The sequence below is a fragment of the Bombina bombina genome, chromosome 2, assembly GCF_027579735.1.
Source record: "Bombina bombina isolate aBomBom1 chromosome 2, aBomBom1.pri, whole genome shotgun sequence".
Classification (NCBI taxonomy): Eukaryota; Metazoa; Chordata; class Amphibia; order Anura; family Bombinatoridae; genus Bombina; species Bombina bombina.
In genome coordinates, this window is record NC_069500.1 from 1,198,245,909 (window position 1) to 1,198,267,106 (window position 21,198).

The following is a 21,198-nucleotide window of genomic DNA, read 5'->3' on the forward strand; positions in this document are numbered from 1 at the left end:
CAGGAGGGCCTACTGTCGGGGGGGCGCAAGTCCAAGCATCCAACACTTACCAAATCATGGTCAGACCATGGGCACGGTCGTATACGTGGGGTGCAGAATTGGTCTAACGTCCAGGAGTCACAAAGCAAGTAATCAATCCTGGAGTAGGAGTTGTGTGGTTTAGAGTGATGGGTGTAGTCCCTGTTAGTTGGGGCGAGGCAGCGCCAGATGTCGTAGAGACCATGTTGGTACATGAGCTTGCGCAGTGCATTGGATTGAGTATTAAGGTTGCGGTCAGTAGGATAAGCTTTAGGAGTCTTTTTGTCTAAGATGGGGTCCCAAACCAAGTTCAGGTCCCCTCCTATCAACAGGTGGCCTCTCCTAACTTCACTCAATCTCCTTAGAAACTTTCTCAAAAAGGGTATCTGCTTAACGTTTGGGGTATAGATTGAAGCCAGGGTATATAAGATACCGTTTAGGGTACAAATCAAAATCAGATATCTACCTTCGGGGTCACGTTCTATGTACTCCGTAGTACAGCAGACATCTCTGTGAAGTAGGATCGCTACTCCTCTTTTTTTTTCAGTGAAAGATGCAGTTTCACATATGGGATAGTGAGCTGGGTTACGATAAGGTCTAAGTTCTTTATTCCAGTGTGTCTCTTGGAGAAAAACAATGTGTAATCTATGGGCATTCAAAAAATTGGACAGGAGACTTCGCTTAGTAGGGGAATTTAAGCCCTGGACATTCAGGGTGGCTACAGTGATAGGAGCCATAGGGTTCGCAGAGTAGAGGTCTCTTTTGGGTAGAGGAGAGGGGAGGGGGGGTAAGGAGGGAAAAGCAGGTTGCAGGAGGGGGAGTAGTTGTGGGGAAGGAGGTAGATAAGGTGTTGAAAGGAAGATAAGCTTCGCTCTCCTACTTAAGGGTAATGTATAGTGTCACAAAGACTGTCAAGACTTAGTGTGATGTGTATATTACACTATCTCAATGAGTGCTCTTGCTAGCGATAGCAAGGGAACACAACTATCAAGGTGGGGGGGGAGGCCAAGTGTGAGGCCTAACCCCAGTCAGCCATTTGTGGCTCGTGCTTCTGATCTAAACTAGCATTGGGGTTCTTCTACCGGCGTCTAATAAATCTTATTACTTGGAGTGTGTGATGGCTCAAGCATAGTAAATACATAACTCAAGATAGGTCAAGCATTGGTGAAATTCAATATACCTAAACATGGCAGTCCAACTATAAACAAATAACAATCATTGGTAAAGGTAATATGGTAAGAATGGAGCTCATGCAAGACCCTATAACGTGGTGAAGGGAGGGCGGGGAGGACGAAGTCAGATAGTAACAAACGGTGGACCAAAGTCCAATTTCGTCTGATTACCCCCCGCATTCCCCACCACCCATAGTGTGTGGCAGCCCTCAGATGACAAGAGCAAAATTCCTAGAGAAAGGAAACATAAAATGAAAAAAAAAAAAAAAAAAAAAGAAAAAAAACAAACAATAGTGACATTACAAAGTTCTCAGGACATCTGAATATGCATTTGGGAATGGCGAAAAAGTCATAAACAGTGGCGGTAAGGACATCCTGAATAATAGCAAATTACGTTACTTCTGAACCGGTTGGTAAAACTGTAAATACATAACAATCAACGAAGGGGTAGTATCCCAACAGATCAACACTTGAGTGACACTTCAGCGTGGCGAGGGGAGCATGGGGAGGACAAAGTTAGGTGGTGATACGACTAAATTATAGTCAAGCTTCGTCTAATTACACCCCAGGCCCCACATCGCCTACGATGCGTGGCAGTCAACTTGCGGATAGAGCAAAGCTTAGGGAAAGCAAACTCTCTAAAATGTCAGTATGTTTGAATATGTTATCAAAATAGGGAACAATCCACAATCAATAGTAATGATATCATTTTGACACTCTAAGGCAGTAATTGAAATATGAAGGTAGAGAAACCTGATAAACAAAATTTTGCTGAAATTATCCATGAGCAGTCGTGAAGGTGGCTTTAGAGGGGGAAGATAGCCCCTAGAGGGGATATCTAAACTCTCAAAGGAAAGTACAGTAACTCCCTACACAGGGTGCGGGAGGAAGAGCTTAGTAAAGGGGATCTTAAGTTGTGTGAGGCTCATCAGTGGCACTACTGGTAGACGGGGTCTGGCCCGATCGCTGTTGATGTTTCTTCTGGGTGTTGTTTAGTCTCTGGGGAAGGGGCCGCCACTCAGGGGCCGAGGCTCTCAGTCCTCTGGTGGGATCTTTGTCGTGATGATCTCCAGGCGGATCTGGTGGTAACAATTCCCACCTCTGCATGAGTTCTCTAGCTTGTTGTGGAGTGGATACTGTATATTGGTGGCCATCCTTAGTGACGTGAAGCTTAACAGGAAATCCCCATCTATATTTTATGGCTTTGTCTCTCAACAATCTAGTGTAGGGCTGATAGTGGCGCCTTAGTTGGAGAGTGTGTGGGGAGAGGTCTTGATAGACTTGTAGGTCAGAGTACTGTTCTGGGAGGTTTCTGCCACCTACTAATGCTCGGAGTAGTTTATCTCTAAAGGTGTAATAGTGTAGCCGCGCTACAACGTCTCTCGGCTTATCTCCTTCTGCTGACCTGGGTCTCAGTGCCCTGTGTGCCCTATCAATCAGCATTTCCTGACCTTCCTCTGGGCCAACAATAGTGGTGAAAAACTCTCGTAGGTATTTGTCTAGGTCCTGAGGGAGGACAGACTCCGGAATACCCTTCACTCGGATGTTATTGCGTCGGGTGCGGTCTTCGAGGTCGGCTAGCTTGACCTCTAGATCGGAGATTTGTTCAGCTAGGCACTGAGAGTAGCCAAGCAGGTTGGTATGGTCGATCATTAAATCTTCTTGCTTACGTTCAATGGTGTCAGTGCGTTCTCCAATAGAAGCTATATCACGTTTCAGATCTGCATGGCTCTTCTCGAATTTCTTAGAGAGGGAGTCGTGGTGAGAGGCCAAGAGTGTGGTAATAGAATCCATAAGGTTGTTGTTAACCTCTTGACCAGTGCGTAGGGATCGCCCCACTGATTGGAGCAGGGCAGTCTCATTAGGGGTTTCAGCAGAATCACTGACATCTGTGAGTTCTTCATCTGTGCCAGCTAGGGATCTAGAGAGGGGTTTACTGAAATGATCCACCACTATACGTTTAGGTGTATTAGAGGGCTTTTGTTTTCTTTTGAAAGTTTGGGGCATTTTTCGGCTCTGCATGGACATTCAGCAAAATTGAGGATAGTGATAGCACTATAGTGGTCTGCTTAAATCAGGCTGACTGGGGTCACGGCATCAAGGAGCTACCTACATAGTTAAAGGATATTTTACATCAAAACAGAATTGTTGTGGCCTGTGCTGCTATGAGGGGTAGTTAGCATACACTACTCCATCAGCAATGTTGTGGGGCTAACTGCACCAGAAACCAATATTCCCTTTCGACTCGGGGAAGAGGGATACGACCCAAGGGAAGGGGAAAAGGGAAGTGGAGGTGACCAGCCTGGACAAGCCAGGCCGGAAAGGGTGAGTCTTGAGGGATTTCTCTAGCTCAGCTACACGTATATATCTAAACACAATACAAATTAATTATGAGGAGAGCAACCTGTAAAGAAAAATAGCAGTTAGGCAAGCAGTAAGACAGAGCAGCTATTAATTGCAATTTTGTGTGTCCAGTATATCTACGATGTCTGAGGGCCTGAAAAGGATTAAGGTTGTTAGGCAGATTAAAATAACACTCCACCTTAAGCTGATGCTCAAGGACACCTGTGCTGACGCAGCAGCAATAAATGAACAACAACAGTACACTGATAGTTGGAAGTTCTTCTGTATAAAGTGTGGCCTTAGGTATATGTGAGAGTACAACTGTAAGGTCCGTTTAGCGTGGGTAATGAGTAAGTCCCAACAAAGTTACTTTCTTTGGGAAGGTATGGTTGAGAGAAAAAGTCTCTATAGCAGGGGTGCTTCTTATTGTATCTGCTGCCGTGTGACAAAGTTACATGTATGCTGGCTACTCACCGGGGTCAGAGGAGATAGAGAAGGATGTCAGCTGAACAAGCTGGCTCTTACCCGGTCTTGCAGTGGAGCACTTATGGAAAAGCTGATGGATAGTATATCTCAGGGGCCGTGAGCCGTGTAAACAGCCGGGCACTCTGCGGAGGAGCCGTAAAGGTGAGAGGGCCCCAAGATGGCGGGTCTTCGCGCCTTTTCTTAAGGCCTGCTGGAAAAGGATCGCAGTTGGTCCCCAGGGACCACAGAAATCTGACAGATCTTCAGGGTCACCGGACCCACCGGGAGCCAAGGATGGTCAGTATAGCGGCCAACCACAGGTCCGGCAACTTCAGTTATTCCAGAGGCAGTCCAGGAGAGCTCCCAAATGCCGGGCAGCCCCACTCGCGCGGGAGAGAACAGCAGCGAAGCACCCCGGAGCGGATCCCCGACCCTCCGGAGTGATGCGGTAGGATGAGGCTCAATCAGAGGCTGGACAGGCTAAGGCGGGTTGAGCGGTCACTCCGGAGCGGAGCCCCGACCCTCCGGAGTAGGTGGAGAGCTGCCGCACTAGCTGCGGGACCAGTTAGGAGTCTGTCCGTTGCTGGTGGTAAGTGGCGTTAGTGGCACGAGAGGCAGGCCAGCTGGCCTGGGCGGCAAGGGAGTCGGCAGTCCCACCCGGGGCACCTCTCCGGCAAGTCCGGCAACGAGCGGCGAAAGGCCGGTCCGTACACCGCAGCGGTGCAGCAGAGAGTCTCCGCGTAGGGGAGCCCAAAAGATCAAGTTGGGCATAATACTTTGCCCCCACCTAGTGTCCACGGTGCTTCTGATAGCAAGTTGGGCAAAGGAACCCAAAAATAAATCTTTATATAGCGTTTTATGGTTTTAGGGCTCAGGAGCTCAGCACATGCACGTCTGAACAGTTCAGTGGCTAACTCCGCCCCCCCCGTGAGTACCTATCTAGGGGTTAGAGTTAGGCTTTTTCTTAAATTTTTTAAATTTTTTAGATTAGGGATTTGGGCGCTGTAAAAGAGCTGAATGCCCTCTTAAGGGCAGTAAAAGAGTTGAATGCCCTTTTAAGGTCAATGCCCATACAAATGCCCCTTTAGGGGCAATGGGTAGTTTAAGATTTTTTAGTGTTAGTTTTTTTTTTATTTTGGAGGTTTGGTGGGTGGGGGGTTTTACTGTTAGGGGGAACTTAGTTTTTTTTTAAAGGTAAAAGAGCTGTCTAACTTAGGGCAATGTCATTATTTTATGTAATGTTAGACTTTTTTATTTTCTCTATTTTTAGCTTAAACTTAGTTTATTTTTATTTTTAAAGTAATGTTAGGTTTTTTATTTTAATTGTAATTTCGGATTATTTTAATTTATGTAATGTGATTAATTTATCGGGTGTTAGGTTAAGGGGCTTAGTGATTAGTTATTTGCGTTGTGGGGTTTGGTGTTTTAGGGGTTAATAGATTTATTAGGTTAATTGCAATGTAGGTTATTGGCGGTTTAGGGTTTAAAAGTTTAAAAAGCTAAATTGCGTTGTTGGGGATGGCAGTTTAGGGGTTAATAACTTTGATAGATACTTTGCGAGATGGGGGTTGGCAGATTAGGGGTTAATACATTAGTTATTGCGGTGGGAGGGTTGCGGTTGAGAGGTAGATATCGCACATGCGTTAGGTTTTTGATATTATTTTAACAGCGAGCGACAGGGAAAATATACACGCTGCACTTGTATGCAGCGCTGTATATGTGATCGAGTGTAGTGTAAGGTCGGGTTACCATAGTAACCTATTAATGTTTTAGAAATACAGCATAGGGTGGAAGCGTTAACACAACACTAACACACCTACACGAAAAGAGTGACCGCTCGAAAAACGGAAACCTTTTCAATGGAAACCTGGTACTAAAATGGAGCTGTAAGTTAGTTTTAGCTGTCGGCCATTTCGGTAGCTTATGGCTCCATTTTTAATGGCTCAATGAAAGCGAGCCCAAAGTCTGCCCAAATATACTCCTAAAGTGCAAGCTATATAATTCTTAGGATATGATTTTGAATATCCAAATCATTATAAAATTTGTCCATACGATCTCTTTTGGATATCTGTTTCATTATAGAACTATAACACTACTTAGGACAAAGATTGGTACAACAGCAAAGCATAAGTAATAAGCAGGGCGACCTGGGATAAGGCACATTTGATTACTAATAGTCATATCCACCTCCTATGCTTATCTAATGTTATATTATGCTGATTCATACAATTATTATAGGTAGTAAGTACAAACAACTTGAGGTATAGCAGAATTGTTTAAAACATTTTATATCAACAATCATTTTGTATGTTGTCTAAACCAGTTCTTTGAGAGCTTTGTGTCAGGGTGCCAGGAATCAGACTGAGACGAGAAGTACAAAAATAATCACATCTTTATTAATAGCAAAAAATAATAAAATGTCCACAAGTCAAATAACAAGCCAGGAATCAAACTAGAGCTGGTAGTCAGACGAGCCGAGTCAGGAGCCAAAGCGAGTAGTCAGACGAGCCGGAATCAAGAACAAGGAGAACAGCAGAGTCAGGAACAAGCTAGGGATCAGGAACCAGAAGGGATGTCAGACAGCCAGGTTATACACAGGGGCTCTCACAAACAGGTCTGAGACAATGCAAGGGCAAAGCATACTGAACAGAGGCCATTTAAATAATAAGTTATGACATCACAATTCTGAGACTGCATCCTGTCTCACACGGATGATGTACACCAGTCTGGCCATAAAAGGAAGTGCAGGAAATGAGCAGCATCACACAGTATGCACAAGAGTCAGCAAGAGAGGTGAGTAAAGTGGCTGTCAGCAGCACATGGCAAGCAAAACAGAGAAAAATCCCTGACAGTACCCTCCCCTCAACGACCCCACTCCCGCGGGAGGACAAAAGGCTTATTGGGGAAACGGGCATGGAAGGCATGGAGGAGGGTGGAAGCATGAACATCAGAGGAAGGAACCCATGAACGCTCCTCCGGACCATAGCCCCTCCAGTGAACCAAATACTGTACGCGGCCCCTGGACATACAAGAGTCAATAATGCTGCTGACCTCATACTCGTCATGGTTGTCAACAAAGATAGGACGGGAACAAGGCAACACAGTGGTACACCAATTACAAACCAATGGTTTCAAGAGGGAGACATGAAAAACATTGGAGAAGCGCATTGCAGGAGGAAGGTCAAGAGCGTTGGCCACAGGATTGACCCGTCAGAGTATTCGAAAAGTACCAACATAACGGGGAGCCAGTTTATTTTAAGGCACATGGAGGTTCAAGTTGCGGGAGGACAGCCAAACCCTGTCACCAACCTGGTAGGAAGGCGCGGGCAGACTCCTACGATCAGCCTGGAACTTTTGGCACTGCATAGAATGATGAAGGCAATCCTGAATCTGCACCCAGAGTTGCCGGAGATGCTCCTCCAAAGCCGGAATACCTTGAGACATGAATGAATTGGGCAACAAGGATGGTTGAAACCCATAATTCACAAAGAAAAGGGATAACTTGGAGGAAGCATTAATAGCACTATTACGAGCAAACTCTGCCCAAGGTAACAGTTCAGACCAATTATTGTGGTGATCTGAGATATAGCAACGGAGGAACTGTTCTAGAGCTTGATTAGACCGTTCCGCAGCCCCATTGGATTGAGGGTGATATGCCGAGGAGAAGGAAAGCTGGATCCCCATTTGAGCACAAAAGGAACGCCAAAATCTGGAGACAAACTGGCTACCCTGGTCCAACACTATCTCCTTGGGTAACCCATGTAAACAGAAGACCTCCAAGGCAAAAATTGAAGCAAGCTCCTGAGCGGTAGGCAACTTCTTCAAGGGAATGCAATGTGACATTTTAGAAAAACGGTCAACCACCATAAGGATAACAGTATTGCCATTGGAAACAGGGAGCTCGACAATGAAGTCCATGGAAAGATGTGTCCAAGGACGCTCACCATTAGCAATAGGTTGAAGAAGACCCACAGGAAGACGTCGAGGAGTCTTATTCTGTGCACAAACTGAGCAGGAGGCAACATAGAGTATCCAAAGTTGGGAACAAAAAATAGCACTCCAAGCCCAAAAATATATAAAAAGTTCAACTTTATTCCAAATAATTTAAAATCATACAAAAATGTATAAAAAGTGGTCAGCACAATTGTGCATAAAACAAGATAGAGAACAGGTGCAAAAAACAGCAAACGTTTCGTGCTCCACTCACTTGGTCACTGCTAATTGGTGCACTTGTTCAATTCTCCTTTTATTGCCAAGATTCTTAAAGTAACATCACAGATTTTAACAACTTGTATTTTGCTATTTTTTAAGGGAGCCTATGACAAGAAACCTTTTTTTCTAAATTCATAAAATGACATTTTAAGAAAAAACATATTTGTTTGTTCATGATATTAAGACAATATTTCTTAAAAAGAATATCTCATGGACAGCAAAAATATTTTCATTTTTCAGAAAAAGTATATATGCTACACAAATGAGCCTATGACAAAAAACATATGTAAAATCTAGAACCTTTCTCCTGTTTAAATGTAATTTCTTGAAATAACATCATAGATTTTATCAATTTATATTATATTGTTTAGTAAGGGAGCCTATGACAAGAAACTTAATTTCTAAAATAACATGTTAAAGAAATACATAATTGTTTGTACATGATATTAAGAGAATATTTCTTAAAAAGAATATCTCATGGACAACAGTAATATATTAATTTTGAAAATATATATATATATATGTTGACCAAATGAGCCTACAACAAGAAACATACCTGTACTTTAGACCTTTATTCCTACTTAAACATGATATAATTCGAATACTGACAAGATACTCATTATTTGGTGAATAAGTCTAAATCCCTTCTCATGTTAAGGCCCTGGGGATGGGTGGTCTGTAGATTAAACATCCACATGACTTCCCTCTTATCAAGGGTCATTTCTCTATCACCTCCTCTTCTCCAATGGGGAACAAAATCTATCCCCTGTAAGGTAAGAGCAGATGTATCTGGATTATGTAATGCCTTAAAATGTCTTGATACACGTGTATCTGAATGCTCATCCTCTATGGAGCGCAAATGCTCCAGAAACCTCTCTTTTAGCTGTCTTTTGGTTTTCCCTGTGTATTGTTTATGACAAATTTTACATGTGAGAAGATAGACTACGTGTAGTTGAACAGTTGATATAATGGTATATTTTGTAAACTTTATTAGTAGCAGTAGAATTAAATTCTTTCCCTTCTTTAACAAAATCACAGGTGGTACATATTGGGCACCTACACTTATAGAAACCCTTTCCCTGTTTTAACCAGCATGTTGTTTTATTAGTTTTTACATCTGAGGGAGAAAGGAAATTTGCAATTGTTTTGCCACGTTTAGAGACAAAATCACAGCCTTCCTTAAGAATCTCTTTTAAGATAGGGTCTGAATAAAGAACGGGTATAGAATCCCTAATAATATTGCACACCTTATTGTACTCCAAACTGTATGTTGTGATAAATTTAATCTTTCTTTTATCTGATGTTTTTTTCTGCTTATTTTTGTATTTAAGCAAATCTTGTCTTGGTGTTAAATCTACACTTAGTTTTGCCTCTTTCAGAATTTTCTCACTGTAGCCTTTGTCCATAAATCTCTTTGTAGCTTCTTGTGATTTAGCCTGATACTCTGCCTCATTAGTACAATTTCTTTTGATTCTCATATATTCCCCTTTGGGGATGCCCTTGACAACATGTCTTGGATGGCATGAGTTGTACTTGAGGATGGTGTTCCCAGCTGTTGACTTTCTATATATAGTAGGCTCAACAGTATATTTGTTTGTACTTGCTAATGTAATATCAAGAAAGTTTATTTCTGTTTCACTCTGCTCACTAGTAAATTTTAAATCACAATTATTATCATTCAGATATCTGCAAAAATCTTCTGCCTCTTGCCGATCCCCCTTAAACACAAACAACAGATCATCAATGTATCTGTAAAACTGTATTATCTTATCTCTGTAAGGATTTTTATCTCCAAAGACGTGGGACAGCTCCCACCAACCCATAAAAGGTTGGCATATGAGGGGGCAAATTTCGCCCCCATAGCTGTCCCACGTCTCTGGAGATAAAAGCTGTTTTGAAACAGAAAAAAGTTGTGGCTTAATAGATATTCTATTGCCCTTAATATAAAAATCTTAGTGGGAGGTGTGAAATTGGTATTCTGTTCCAAAAAATGTTCAATTGCTTTAATTCCTTTCTCATGCTGTATAGTTGTGTATAATGAGGAAACATCTGCTGTAATGAATCTATATGTGGATTTCCATTTTAAGTTTTGAATTTTGTTTAAGAGGGCCGTGGTGTCTTGTATGTAGCTTGGCAAATCTCTGACTAGGGGTTGTAAAAATTAGTCAATTAGCTCTGACATGGGTTCATTCAAAGAGTCAATGCCCGCTATAATTGGTCTTCCCTGTGGACTTAATAGGCTTTTATGAGTTTTTGGGAGATAGTGAAAAACAGGAATGACTGGCAGTTGTGGAAAGATCCTTTCTTGGATCGATTTATTTATGATATTATTATATCTTGCATACACAATAAGATTAGTCAGTTCATTCCTGTACTTCACTGTAGGATTATCACCCAATTTGATGTACACCTCCCTATCATTAAGTTGTCTTAAAGACTCGGCAACGTAGTCCTCCTTATCTAGAACGACCACGTTGCCTCCCTTATCTGATTGCCTGATGACAAGTGTGTCATCAGATGCCAATGCTTTTAGTGTTTCTCTCTCTCTTTGAGTGAAATTAGACTGAAATTTGTTATTCTTGTGTGTAGTCTGTAGTCCCCTTAGTTTATCTTCAACTGTTTTTTGAAATATATCCAAAACTTTAGGTCTAGTGTGTATTGGGTAAAAATGAGGCAACATATGCAGCAACATCAGAATGAAGACCTGGCCACCAGAATTGTCGAGTGACAGACCAAATCATTTGGTTCTTGCCTGGGTGACCTGCGGCTTTAGGATAGTGGTAAGTGTGCAAAAGTTTAGTTCGAAGATTCTCAGGAACAAAACACTTACCACTAGGTTTCTCAGGAGGTGCATTGGTTTGTGCAGCCAGGATCTCCTCCCCCAAGGGAGAAGTCAAATTAGTACGTATGGTAGCCAAAATATGGTCAGGAGGTATAACTGGAGTAGGTACAGACTCCTCCTTGGACAGAGGCAAAAATTGTCGAGAGAGGGCATCAGCCCTAACATTCTCACTACCAGACAGGTAGGAGACCACATAATTAAACCAAGACAAATATAGCGCCCATCTGGCCTGTCGGCGACAAACGTTTTGCCCCAGATAGATAAGTTAAATTCTTGTGGTCAGTAAGAATGAGCACTGGCATGCTAGTACCCTCAAGAAAATGTCTCCATTCCTTAAATGCCAAAATTATGGCCAGTAATTCCCTGTCACCAATTTCATAATTGCACTATGCTGGAGACAATTTCTTAGAGAAGAAACCACATGGATGCAAGGAACCATCAGGCGTAGGACGTTAAGACAGGCACACTCCAGTCTCAGGCACATCGACCTCAAGAACGAAAGGCAGTACAGGGTTAGGATGCGCGAGAACTGGAGCGGCAGCAAAGGCAGTCTTAAGACTATCAAAGGCCTTAATGGCAAGAGGTGACCAATGGAGTGGATCATTCTCTTTACGGTTCATGTCTGTGATAGGTTTGATCAAGGAAGAAAAGTTTTTAATAAACTTTCTATAGTAATTGGTGAACCCCAAAAAATGTTGAATAGACCGAAGACCAACTGGGCCAGGCCACTGCAGAACTGCAGATAACTTGTCAGGATCCATGGAGAACCCTGCAACAGAGATAAAATAATGAACAGTGGAGAAAAGTATGGTTGCGCCAATAACTGCTCTCCCTTCGGGACAGACAGAAATGTCTTAAAAGTGGAAAAAACAACTATTCACTAAACTAAAACTCAAAAAGATGAAAATTGAGAATAATTAATATATTTTATTTCCACATGAAAAATACACAAGATTATTTTAAAATTTTTTATAAAAACTAGTACTCCCTATATATGATAGTATAATCCTTAATAAGAAACGTACAAAGCTCTACATAAAATAGTATATAAATAAGTGTACATAAATGAATGAATGACTGGCCAGACAAAATACCCCTAACTTAATATATAAGTATACTGCATCAGTAACCTATGGGAACCATTAGAGCAGTATGCATAATAAATTAAAAAGGTATTTTATATAAAGTATAATCTAATCAGAAACACATAAAAATAAGATGTTTGTATAATAAAATCTTTCAATAATAAGAGTAACCTCATAGACTATATACCACGCTATAAATATTAAGAATTAAGAGCTATTAATTACTTTATCAATATATATATATCTCTTAGAAGCAGTCTCTTTCTGGTATATATTGAAAAAATGACTCTTCACACAGAGTAAGGCAAAAGAACTTTCCAACTTCTCAGAGAGTCCAATGAGTGAGTTCTAAATAGTGTCTTTTAGCAAATACCGGTAAATGCACATATATAAAATTCCTTGTTGTTATTTGAAATGTTTTTGCATCCAAGCAAAGTCTTACTTTATATTTGAAATGGACATGCTCCTTAAACTCTGTCAACCTTATTTACTTCTCTCGCCGCTATCTTTGAATGTAGCGGTCTTATACCCACTAGCGGAAGTGAGCTCAGGTTTCAAGGAGTTCTGTTTTGGAAAAAATCTGTCTTCATCAGTTGCTTCAATGCCCAGGAGTCCTACATTCGGTGAGAGAAGTAAATAAGGTTGACAGAGTTTGGAGATTTGCGGATGATCCCCCACGACAGAGCATCGGCAACATACTCCTCCATAGCACAATTCTCCAAAACAGACAGAGAGTAAACCCGGCCCCGAGGAGGAATGGCTCTGGGTTGCAGGTCTATGGCACAATCGTAAGACCGGTGAGGAGGCAATGTACCGGCACGCACCTTGTCAAAAACGTCTAGGAACTCTCAGTACTCCTCTGGCAATTGAGATACCAAAGGAGTGCACAAGACTTTAATCGGTTTCCGAAGACAAGTGGAAATACATTGCGGAGACCACGAAAAAATTTCAGACCTGCGCCAGTCAAGACTGGGATTTTGTTTTTGGAGCCAGGGATAACCCAGGACAACCGGAAAATGTGGAGAGTTTATCACCTGGAACTGGAGGGTTTCAAAATGGAGAGCCCCAACAGCCATGGATAACAGAGCAGTTACCTGCCATCAATGGCCTCAATACAATAGCAAGCGGAATGTACCGAGGCAAAACAAGAATGTAGTGCTTTGATACAAAAGCACTGTCAATTAAATAGCCCGCAGCACCAGAGTCAACAAGAGCCTGGGTGACTATGGAGGACTCCACCTAGGAAAGGACAACCGTGACCATAGGTTTCTCCTTTAGCAGTTCAGGGGATGAGGATAAACCACCCAAGGTCTGCCCCTGACAGGACCTTAGGTGTGAGCATTTCCTGGCCATGTAGGACAAAACTTCAAAAGGTGGCCCTGTAACCCACAATAGAGGCAGAGCCCCTCCCTCCTCCTAAAGGCCCTCTCCGCCATGGAGAGACGCGTGAATCCCAACTGCATTGGCTCAGCAGTACCTGGAGACTCGGGACCAGGAGGTTATTAACCTGATGTCACTCAAGGTAAACCTGAAAATCTGGCCTGTTGGGGAGGCTTGAGTACAGGTTTGAAAAACAGTGGTCTACGCTCACAGTGGGGACTACCACATGTGCCTCTGTGTTGGGCATAGGTATGCTGGGTGAAGTATTGTGTGACGTAGTACCTACATCCAATTGGTGCATGGGGTTAATAGTAGCTAAATCCCTCTTATGGGTAAAAAAGCTGAGGTCCTGAGGAAGGGGGAAGAGCCCAGAACAGCATTGTGTGGATACCGTTACTGGCAAGAAAAGAAGTGTTGTCACAATATATTTTATGCTTGTGTATTTTTAGCGTTATATAGATACATTGTTTTTCTCCATTGTATCCACATTTCTCATGTCAAGTGATTTTTGCAAATATGTTTTTAAATTGTCAGTAAACCCATTTTTTTTCTACCAGCACTGTTTATATTACTAGATAAATATTTACTTGTATGTTTATGTTTTATTTTTCTAAATAGATTCAGACACATTTAAAATACTACCCTAACAAGACACATTTTATTTTTCCTTATTTACTCTCTTCCCAATTTTGCCTTTGACACAGTGAAAGTTCTTAATAGAAGCATTTTTAAGAATAACTTGTATATTGCAAAAACATTGCTATTTAAAAATCGAATACATTCACGTATATATTTCAAATTTTAGCCATTATGTTAATTTAATAATCTGTTAGTCAAATCATGATTATTAAATAATATGTAATATTTATTAACATGTGAAAAGGTTAAGATCAAACCCAATCTTCTTTTTATTTTATTAATTTTAGTTAAAAATACTCTAAAAAATATATCAATGATTTACAAACTTTTTAAAATAAAGGCAGCATAACTCTTTTCATTCCCTTTCAAAACTGCAAGCTTATAGTTTGATATATTTAACCCTTTAGAGAAGTACAGTAGAATAATATGCAGAATGTTGCAGTATAAGCAGAAAGAAAAATAAAGTTTAAAAGTATGTAAGCAGCTAAAACATTTCCATTCACTTAAAGGAATACTAAACTCAAATGTTTTATTTCATGATTCAGCAAGCACAACCCAGGTTTTGAACCAAAAATGGCCGGCTTCTAAACATACCTTCTTGCTTTTCAAATAAAGATAGCAAGAGAATGAAGAAACATTGATAATAGGAGTAAATTAGAAAGTTGTTAAAATTGCATGCTCTATCTAAATCATAAAAGATACAATTTGGGTTTAGTGTCCCTTTTAAGAGCTTTAAAAAGTAGTATGTGAAAATTGATGCCAATATTAGCAAACTCTAAGCTTTAGAAGAAATTTCATGTTGTCTATATAAATCCAGTATAGTGGATAAGCAGTGTTTCTCTGAGAATACTTATGTGTATAAGTAACATCTATACTGCATATTTTAGTAGTTAGAGGAAAATACCATTTTACATTTTTGTAACACTTTGTAGAAAGCTAACACCTTGAAATTATTTGCTGCTCTTTACAAATTCAGCTGTGTGTATAAGGATATGCTGCAAAGTGATGAACGTAGGAGACAGGTGTTAAGACTCAGCTAATCAGTAAAAATAGTTACTTCCACCTTCTAACTGAAGGGGTAATTTCATTTTTTGAAGAGAACATTCGTGCTTCCATTTTGGTACATAACATGACTAGAGTGTTAGCGCTGCAGGTCAGGAGTGTTTATATGTGGAAGTAGAAATGTGAGTACATATACATAATTCAGGGCTCAAAAATTAATGTTATGGAAACCATGTGTGTGTATATGTGCACTTATATTTTCTTTAGGTAAAGTAATATATTTAATAGAAATTTATCAAATTGTGATATTTATAGTCCCCCTTTTTTTTTTTTTTTTTTTGCACTGACAGCAAAATTTACATTCATTCACTTCATTTTCTTCTTAAAATTAGTTTAGATGGTTTTGATTTTCTAGTCATAAAAATGAATAAAATAAATAATGAAGATTGGTTTCTGTTTTAAAAACTGAAAAACAGCTATTGAACTTGATAATAAAATATTCTTAATTTAAAATACATTCGGCTAGATTTAGAGTTTGGCGGTAGCCGTCAAAACCAGCGTTAGAGACTCCTAACGCTGGTTTTGAGCTACCGCTGGTATTTAGAGTCAGTCAGGAAAGGGTCTAAAGCTCACTTTGCAGCCGCGACTTTTCCATACCGCAGATCCCCCTATGCCATTTGCGTATCCTATCTTTTCAATGGGATCTTTCTAACGCCGGTATTTAGAGTCGTGGCTGAAGTGAGCGTTAGAAATCTAATGACAAAACTCCAGCCGCAGAAAAAAGTCAGTAGTTAAGAGCTTTCTGGGCTAATGCCGGTTTATAAAGCTCTTAACTACTGTGCTCTAAAGTACACTAACACCCATAAACTACCTATGTACCCCTAAACCGAGGTCCCCCCACATCGCCGACCACTCTATTACAAAAATTTAACCCCTAATCTGCTGACCGCACACCGCCGCCACCTACATTATCCCTATGTACCCCTAATCTGCTGCCCCTAATACTGCCGCCACCTACATAATATTTATTAACCCCTAATCTGCCACTCCCAACGTCGCCGCCACCTACCTACAATTATTAACCCCTAATCTGCCGACCGCACTCCGCCGAAACCTACGTTATCCCTATGTACCCCTAATCTGCTGCCCCTAACACCGCTGACCCCTATATTATATTTATTAACCTCTAATCTGCCGCCCCCAATGTCGCCTCCACCTACCTACAATAATTAACCCCTAATCTGCCGACCAGATCTCACAGCTACTCTAATAAATGTATTAACCCCTAAAGCTAAGTCTAACCCTAACCCTAACACCCCCTAAGTTAAATATAATTTAAATCTAACGAAATAAATTAACTCTTATTAAATAAATTAATCCTATTTAAAGCTAAATACTTACCTGTAAAATAAACCCTAATATAGATACAATATAAATTAAATTATAATAATTGACTGTCTACGACTACGGCCACACTGGGCCGAAACCGGTCAGACCTTTCTCACTTGTCTCTCTTGCTGAGAGTTTTTATGACCATGTTTTATCCTTGAATTTCGTCAATAAAGGTTTGCTTTTTATTCCTATGAAATTGGAAAGCAAGTGATTCTTTTCTCCACCTTGGATGCGCTTTGGATATCCATTTGTCTTTATTTACTGTGGAGTACAGGGACTCCACTTCCGCCAGCACGTCCTGACCGACACGGATCACAGCTGACCCGGATGACTCCAGCTGACTAGAGAGGGCGTGCTTCATGGAGAGAGGCTGGGTAGTGTTATTTGTGCACGAGAGCTAAACTACTGAGATTGATACCTAGGAATACTAAAGTTGTTAACAGCGGAACACCAATACTGTGAGTATGCTTTTCTATGCTTGCATGTGACTCTTGGAATTTATCTGTTAAGACCCGGCTCTAAGCCACGGAGATGTGGAACTGTGCTTTGATGTGAGCCTGATTAACGCTACGGATATACGAGCTGACAGGCCAGTACTACTACATTATTATTTGTTATACCATCCTCTCCTGCATGGTTAATAGCGGGCTACTTGTGGGCACATTGTTTATAGCTGGGCTACTCAAGAATACTAGGGGCATTGATGCTGACATTTGAAGTAACTGCTTAAAGCAGAGCTTTCCAAACTTTTCATGTTGGTGACACACTTTTTAGATCAACATCATTTCGCGACACAGTAATTCAGTTGTACTACCAAACAGGAGGTTAAACTAACTTGTTTTAAGAGATCCGGACACATACATAATTGATATAATAACAAAGTGTATTTACAAGTAACAGTAAGTATGTGCAAGAATTTAAAAAAAAAGTTTAATAACACCAATAGCTACTTACTATTTCAATGGGATGTATGAGGTTGATGGGATGAACACAGTTTCTGAATATTTAATGGAATATTAGCTAAAGACACTCGCATTTTATCATCAAGCATTTTTTAAGCTTCCACTTCCTATCCATATATCAAGAGCAGGAGCAGCAATGCACTACTGGCAGCTAGCTGCAAAAAAAAAAAACACTTTGACTTCTGACTTCAGCTCAGTGTTTAAGCTGCCGCCCTCATAGCTCTGCGAGTTACACTACTGCCCGCACTGCAAACACACTGCTATCCCACTCACTGACTACACATGCAGTCACGAGCTGATTGAGGAGACTACACGTGCAGTCAGGAGCCAATGTGCCGCCAAAGCCGCCAATGGGAATAGTTTCAGTTCCCACTGAGCTGCGCCAATAGGTTAAGATGATCTGTGACCCACTAGGTATCAATCACGAGTCAACCATGTGATATGTGTAGTAGGCAGGCAGAAAGTAGGAAACCAAAATATTAAATTTAAAAAAATGTTGTGCTGAAGCAGGGACACACCTACACACTGCTGCTGACACACTAATGTGTCCCGACACACAGTTTGGAAAGCACTGGCTTAAAGGCATATCATTTGCACGGCCCTACTAATGGTCTAAGAAAAGTCACATTGCCTGCTCGTTTTTGCTCAGAGTTTAAAGTTAGGTGAACACGCTGTATTGGCACCTGGTTTGCCTTTTCTATGGAACGCTACTTTATATACATATCTGTATTCTCCATTTAACACTACATATCGCGAAGGTGACAGTCTCTCTCAGCACTTAGCACAGTCCTGAACTTTGTCTTGAGCAATACGGTTGCTCACTTTACAATTAAATTATAATTATATTGTAGCTATTTTAGGATTAATATTTATTTTACAGGTAACTTTGTATTTATTTTAACCAGGTACAATAGCTATTAAATAGTTAATAACTATTTAATAGTTACCTAGTTAAAATAATTACAAAATTACCTGTAAAATAAATCCTAACCTAAGTTACAATTGAAACAAGTTCAGTGAGTGGAGTACACGCTGCTGCCCGAGGGCATTCTGGGTTACTGTCCGCGAGCGAGGCGATGATGTAAAACTGGACAGAAGCTGAAGGATAACTTTTCACAGAACACTTACTGTTGTGAGCTGAGGAAATTTTCGAGCCAAATAACAGGCTCCACAGGAACACCACACATCCTTCTTTGGAGACACACGTTTTTGGAGCTGAACTGCTGCAGCATATGGAGTGAGTATACTGCACCCATATTTATCTAGTAGCTATATACACCTCAAGCCCTTTTTTTTCTCTTCATCATCAGAGAAAAAATCATTTTACAGACCAGCGCCATCTATCTTCCTACAACGTTCTATCCACACAGTCCTAGAGGAGAGACTGTAAGAAGGCTGCGGTCTACCCTAAAAGGAGAGTATTAGTTCTTAGTTTGTGAACACATCTGTTTATCCATTAATATTGTATATTTATTCACATTGTGTATACTTTTTGCTTGTATTTCCAGTTGCTCACTTTACAATTAAATTATAATTATATTGTAGCTATTTTAGGATTAATATTTATTTTACAGGTAACTTTGTATTTATTTTAACCAGGTACAATAGCTATTAAATAGTTAATAACTATTTAATAGTTACCTAGTTAAAATAATTACAAAATTACCTGTAAAATAAATCCTAACCTAAGTTACAATTAAACCTAACACTACACTAGCAATAAATTAATTAAATAAAATACCTACAATTATCTACAATTAAACCTAACACTACACTATCAATAAATTAATTAAATAAAATACCTACAATTAAATACAATTAAATAAACTAACTAAAGTACAAAAAATAAAAAAGAACTAAGTTACAAAAAATAAAAAAATATTTACAAACATTAGAAAGATATTACAACAATTTTAAACTAATTACACCTACTCTAAGCCCCCTAATAAAATAACAAAGACCCCCAAAATAAAAAATGCCCTACCCTATTCTAAAATTAAAATAGAAAAGCTCTTTTACCTTACCAGCCCTTAAAAGGGCCATTTGCGGGGCAGGCCCCAAAGAATTCAGCTCTTTTGCCTGGAAAAAAAAACACATACAATACCCCCCCCCCAACATTACAACCCACCACCCACATACCCCTAATCTAACCCAAACCCCCCTTAAATAAACCTAACACTAAGCCCCTGAAGATCTTCCTACCTTATCTTCACCGCACCAGGTATCAGCGATCCGTCCAGGCTCTGATGTGAATAGAAACAGTGCCAGCACCCCCTAGAACAGTGACTACCTACATACGAAATGTGGCAAATAATCACACTTACAGAATAACTCTTTTAAAATATATTTTGTGAATGCAATCCTGTGCTTGATTTTTTTTTTCTGTCCCCGAAATAAAGTATTTTTGACTGACTCTTTGAGAGTCTTTACAGCATAGAGGTCAAGCAATGCATTGTTATATTGGTACAGCTTGTGAAATCATAAATGGTAAAAAAATAAAAGATTATATGATGCTGCTTTAAATCTATACAGCTTCAAGGCATCAATAAAATGATTGAATGAACTCACAAGATAATGCTAAATAATATGCATCATTTAGCTAAGTCATAACTATATTTTATTTCAAAAGAATTAATGTCTTTATAAGGTTTAAGAATGTATTATGGGGTAATGAGTTTCCTAAGGGTGGTTGTGCTGTCAGGTATAAACAGCAAAGAGGTTGTGGTAAATACTCAAGACGTTTGCACAATGTTTACCAGATTTCATTTCTCACCTGATAGGGAAACTCAAGTACTGGAGTTAAGGGGACAGTCTGCACCAGTTTTTTGTTTGTTTTTTTAAAAAAGATAGACAATCCCTTTATTACCCATTCCTAAGTTTTGCATTACCAAAACAGTTATATTAATATACTTTTTTCCTAGCCAATCACTGCTGACTCCTAGGTAACTCCATGTGGGTGAGCAAAATGTTATCTATATGGCACATATGAACTAATGGCCTCTAGTTGTGAACAAATATCAAAAGGCATTCAGAAAAGAGGCGGCCTTCAAAGGCTAAGAAATTATCATATGAACCTTCTAGGTTTAGATTTCAACTAAGATTACCCTGAGAACAAAGCAAAATTGATGCTAAAAGTAAATTGGAAAGTTGTTTAAAATTACATGCACTATCAGGATCATGAAAGTTTATGTTTTGGCTAGACTGTCCCTTTAAGAAGCAACACATTATAGAACAAGGAGGGTCAAAAAATGAGTACCTTAAGGACACCTATATAGTATCAGTTATCTATTAATTGATTCAATGTTTTGAAAAGTCATATGTATTCTACATACCAACATTCTTAAATTCTAGTTATTCTTTTCCAATCTATCTATATTTATCAAATATGAGTTACTGATAATTAAAGGATTACTTTCAGTTATAATTTTTAAGCTAAACAACTAACATATTAAAGTTAATAAACATTAATTAAAACCTACTGACCTATATTTTCTCCAAAACGAAGTTTCATAACGTTCTAAAAGTTATATCTTTTATTCGCCGATGATGTCACGTTATCCTGCCCACTATTTTCAGCACTGCATGTTCAAAATACTTAAACCAATAACTTTGTGTTTAAAGCGCCATTTTGAAACCTAGGTATTGTAAACGGATTGGTACAGAGCAAAGGATACCCACGGAGTGGG